We start from the raw sequence: 5,765 nt of genomic DNA, 5'->3' as shown, positions 1-5,765 counted from the left end.
TTAAATAATGTGTTTGTTGTTCAGGTTCTTTATTGATTTTGTATTAACAATATTTTTCATGTTCTTTATTCTATTTAAAAGTAAATGTATAAATAAAGAAAGAACTAATATTATTATTTTTGTTAATAGATGATGGCATATGAGTGGATATTGTATTTTTAAAATTACAAGAATATGAACTAACTAACAAATATAAAAAAATCTATAATTATTGAAACTATACAAGGATGTAGATAATAGGTATATTAGTTCACTGTTCTCATTCCACATCATTGAAAATCTAATGTCCTTTTAGTGATATATGTAAAGCCATTGCACCTAATATTGATGTTGTATGCATGTACAAGTGGAAGCAGAGTTATGGTAGAATTGTCATTATAAGAAACTTATGCAAGGCTGGAATTATGACTATTGATTTATTGATTACTTCAAAGCTTGCAAATATGGATTTTGGCCACTTCTTACATATGCATACCAACTGGCATTTGACAGCTTGATAGTTAGGATATCTTTTAATTAGAATCTCTGTCGATGCTTATTTTAATAAGTGTTAGGATTCTAGAATTTGAACATTTAGGTGACTTTCTATATCTTTAGTGGATGAGAACAAGACAAACACATAAGTTCTGGTTGTATAATAGTATCCTAGTTGTTATCCCAACATGAAGATGGTAGAGTTGTTTGGGGGTTATTATTTAGTGGTTGAAAAGGTATTCAAAGACTGATAAATAAAATTAAACAATAACATGCTTTAAAATTCCAACTGGAAGGTTTCTTCTTGGCATTTTCTGTATTTAAGTTTACTATATGTAAGAATCCTTATTACTAATAAGCATTGTCCTCTTATAGGGTCATTTGAAGTAATTCAGGAAATTTTCTATGTTTGGTGCATTTTGCTTTTGTCAAAAAGTAGATGTTATGTCTAGGCTCTGACTGGCTGAATGGGGACCTTCTTTCCAACAGCATATGTTAAGGTTATGATTCGTTTATTGGGTCCATTCATGTGAGAGAACATTCATGCTTTAGGCTAAAGTTAAAAAAATTCTAAAGGCAAGCATGTCCTTTATATTCCATTTTCTTCAAAGTCCCAGTTTGTATATTAGTAGATATTCCATTTCCATTGAAATAAGTTTGAGAAACCAAATATCCCATAAAAGAATCTGATGAATCTTGGTATTTTGAAGTTAAATCCTTTACTTTATGCATGTCCGAAACTTCACTGTAATATCTGGGGGATGTTAAGTCTTGATCCTTGATCGGTTGAAGGATTACTTAGCACAAATTAAATAGCTATGAGTTATATTCTGCAATTTTATCTCCATATAGTGAACTATTTACTGGATTACTGTTGTATCTCACTTATGCTTTTAGATGACTAATTTGGACTCTGGACTTCGGACTCTTGTTTATTAACATACGTAGGCGTTCAATGGAGTTCAAATGCTACCATCACCTCACCAACAACGCCCTATTCCTCATCATCCCATCCCTCCTCTTCGCCGCAATCCACCATCTCTCAATGATCAATCTCAACCACAGCTTAACCGCCGCCGCCGCCATCTTGGCCTTGTGCATATCTGTCCTTCTTCCTCCGTCCGAGAAAGGTTTACTTGGTGGATTTCGCATGCTACCGACACGACCCGGCCTTCTCGACCCACCGGGATGTTATCACGGAGAAGATGTCAACCCTGCTCAGCCCGGAGAGCCTCTCCTTCATTACCAAAGTCATCGAGAGGTCAGGGGCCGGAGAGGAGACCTTCGTGTACGGCGTCAGAGACTTCCCGCCAAAATCATCGTTCGAATGCGCGAGGGAGGAGGCAGAGATTGTACTGTGCGGAGCCGTGGATGATCTGATGGCCAAGACTGGGGTGGAGGCTGCTCAGATAGGTGTGGTGGTGGCTGCTCAGAATGGGGTGTGGTGGTGAATATATCGACGTTCAATCCGGTTCCGTCGCTGTCTGCCATGATCGTCAATAGATACAAGCTCAGAGAGGATGTGCTCACCTACAACTTGGGGTGAATGGGCTTCAGTGTCGGCCTCATCGCCGTCGACCTCGCCAAACGCCTCCTCCAGGTTTTATACTATCACAGTTTTTTAAAGAAGGACAAATTCCCAAATAAATCACGAAAGATTAAAATTAATATTCTGATCTGTCCTTAAGTTTTTTAAAATGTAGAAAATATATGATGATGTTCGAAAGTTTCGCTATAGTCTCATCCTTCCCATTATAGCGAATTACGCGATGATGTGGTGGATGATTAAAACATGCTGAAAAAACGGCGTTGTGAAAAACAAAATCGCCTAATTAAGTTTGAAATGACGTTTTGTCCACGTGTTTTAAACCGTTTACGAAATTAACACGTACTTCACTAGAAAATGGGTAAGATGAGATGATTGAATTTTTTTTTCAAATTGTGATCCACCATCTCACTTCATTTATTACACATTCCACCAATTCTTTAAAACCCGTGCCATAACTAATTGTGACTCCAAATATGGGATAAAGGGAGTAATATACATTTAAATTACATAGGTTGTCAATCACATAAAGTTCTAGAAGGAATATTAAATCTAAAATTTTAATTTTTCTCAATTATCTGGTCCACGTACTAATTTTATTGAAGTGGTATGCATAGTATAAACATTGCCAAAAACATCATTTGTACTGGTACATGGACGAATCAATTTAGTCTGAAATTTTAACATTCAATATATATCCTATTTGCTGATCAAAATTTATTTAAATATCTAATATTCCTTATTTTTTTAAAAAAAAACCAGCTTCAATATTCAAATTGTGATTTTGCTTATAGACTTATAGTAATCAATATCAATGTGCTTCTAATTTAGAAATTTTATTGTTTGTCAAAGCGCTTGCGTCATTCATATGTCAAATACACCAATTCTTGTAGTAGTATTGCAAAATTGTGAATTGTCCATATGTCATGAAATTTTATATCTTGATATATAAACCCTAATGATAGTGCACGCACGCAGGTTCAACGCAATAGTTACGCCCTAATCATGAGCCTAGAAAGCCCTACCAGCAGATATTACCTCGGCCACGACAAATCAAAGCTCCTCGCCAACTGCCTTTTCCGCATGGGCGGCGCCGCCCTCCTCTTATCCAACCGCCCCTCCGACCGCCGCATCTCCAAATACGAGCTGAGCCACACCCTCCGCACCCACTGCGGCGCCGACGACCGCTCCTACAAATGCGTCTTCCAAGAACCCGACAAAGAAGGATCCCTCGACCCTCGGCATCACCATATCCAAAGACCTCCCCTCTGTCGCCGGCGAATCCCTCAAGGCCAACATCACCTCCCTGGGCCCTCTCGTGCCCCCCATCTCCGAGAAACTCACGTTCCTCGCAACGCTCATTGGCAGAAAATGCTTCAACATGAAGGGACTGGCCCCGTATGTGCCGGATTTCAACGCGGCGTTCGAGCATTTCTGCATCGACCCGGGTGGGAAGGCGGTGCTCGACACGGTGGAGACGAGTTTGAAGCTGAGAGCGTGGGACATGGAGCTGTCGAGGACAGTGGCGTATCCAGAATTTTTGACTTGGGGTACGAATTATATGACAAATAATTATTATAAATAAAATAATATTGATTATAAAAATAATTTAAATTGTAAGAAAATTTTTATATTAAGTACGAGATGTATAAAAATAATACTCCATCCATCTCACTTTAAGAGTCTCGATTTCCATTTTAGTCCGTCCCACATTAGGAGTTTCGGTTAAAATATTTCATAAATGGCAATAGGCCCCACATTCCACTAACCTTATTTCACTCATAATATATAAAATGAGATTCACATTCCACTATCATTTTTTGCCAACTTTTCTTTACATTTTTTAAAACGCATACCAAACTCAAATGGAATTCCTAAAGTGGGATGATGGAGTATTACCTAAAATATTAAAAATAAGAATTTCATATTAAAAAATAAAAGCAATAAGTACGAGTTATGTTACTTAAAATAGATTATCAATATAGTAATATATAAACCAATTAAAATAAATGAAATAACAAATATAATAGGAAAAATCAAAATAGTTAAAGTATAGTAAACAATCCTAATATCTATAAGATAAAATAGGAGTGCAAATTTTTACCTAACTAAAAATTAATTACTGGAGTACTACATTATAATAACAAAAATGTTAATAGGAGTGCAAATAATTAACTAACTAAAAAAACTAATTACTACATACTGTAACAAAAATGAAAGTGTTAGTACACAAATAAAAAAGTATTCAAACATAAACATAATTAAAACAATGAAAAGAAGAATGCATAACAAAAATGAAAATGTTGGGTATAGAAATAAAAAGGTAGTTGTCATGAATAAAAAAAACAAGAAAAGGAGAATAAAAAAGGTTTGCTGCAAGGAATCGAACTCAGAGCAGTAAAGAGCCACTATGAGGAACGGACAACTGGAGCATAATGCTCCGATGTAAACTATCAAAAAATATTGTATTAATTTCTTATATTTTGGGGTACAGTTGTACCCCCTTGTTCTTACTTGCATACGCCACTGGTTGAGGATGACACTTTATAGGTATTGTAATACGTCAAGCAACTTGGTGTGGTATCAGCTGGCGTATGCGGATGTGAAGGGCCGGGTTCGGAGGGGAAACCGGGTTTGGCAGCTCGGGTTCGGGTCGGGATTCAAGTGTGCGAGTGGAGTGTGGAGGGCGTTGAGGACTATTCCTCCTCATGAGGTGGATAACCCGTGGCTACAAGTCATCGATCAATTTCCTATTTCTCTGCCTACCTGAACCCGAACCCGAACCAGAACCCGGACCCGTTTTTTTAATGGTGTATCTCCTATTTTGTGAGTGTATATTGCTATCATAGATGGAGCAAATGAATTAATGTTATAATTAAGGAATGTATCGCATATTGCTTGGAACCATATGTCGGGTTACTTGCCTATGTATCATAGATTGCTTACTTTTGTATAACGGATTGCTTGTCTAGTTTGTCATTTTACTATTGTGTCACCAAAGTGCTCTAATTTTGTATCGCAGATTGCTTAGAACCATATGATGAGTTGCTTGCCGATGTATCGCTGATTGCTTGTCTAGGTTGTCATTTTAACTTTTGTGTCACCATAGTGCCCCCCTTAACTTATACTACCTCCGTCCCACAATAAGAGTCCACATTTGACTCGACGCGGGATTTAAGAAACGTAAACAAAAGTGAGTTGAAAAAGTTAATAGAGTAAGGGTCCCACTTTTATTTATTAGTTTCATAATGAATGTGAGTGGAATGAGTTAGTGGAATGTGAGATCTACTTATCATTTATAGTAAAAGTAAAAGTGGTCTCTTATTGTGGGACGGACTAAAATGGTAAAAGTGGACTCTCATTATGAGATAGAGGTAGTACTATGTTCATTCACTACAACAAAATTAAATTTATTACAATGAAGTACTCCCTCCGTCCTACTCAAGATGACCACATTCTTGAATGGCACGAGATTTCAGGAAGTGTTGTTAGGTGGAACAAAATAGAGAGGAAAAAATATAGTTGAATATTTTAATGAGGAGAGATGAGATAGAAGGTTATTTTCGAAATTGAAAAGTGGCTATCTTGATTGGGACAAACAAAAAAAGGAAGGTGGTCATCTTGAATGGGAGGGAGGAAGTATACTTTACGCTTTTAAAGACAAATTCTTTTGTTTTTAAATAAATTACTAACACTTCAAAAAAAGATGAAAATGGTGAAATAAGTTAGAGCAGAATTTGGTGTT

General features: G+C 36.7%; 1 pseudogene; it reads left to right on the top strand.

Moving 5' to 3' along the window:
- The first annotated feature begins 1,035 nt into the window (after nucleotides 1–1,035).
- LOC125202698 lies at nucleotides 1,036–3,623 on the top strand (annotated as a pseudogene).
- The last annotated feature ends 2,142 nt before the right edge of the window (nucleotides 3,624–5,765 follow it).

Source organism: Salvia hispanica, chromosome 1 (assembly GCF_023119035.1).
Source record: "Salvia hispanica cultivar TCC Black 2014 chromosome 1, UniMelb_Shisp_WGS_1.0, whole genome shotgun sequence".
NCBI classification, from domain to species: domain Eukaryota; kingdom Viridiplantae; phylum Streptophyta; class Magnoliopsida; order Lamiales; family Lamiaceae; genus Salvia; species Salvia hispanica.
This window is presented reverse-complemented; position numbering and strand designations above follow the sequence as displayed.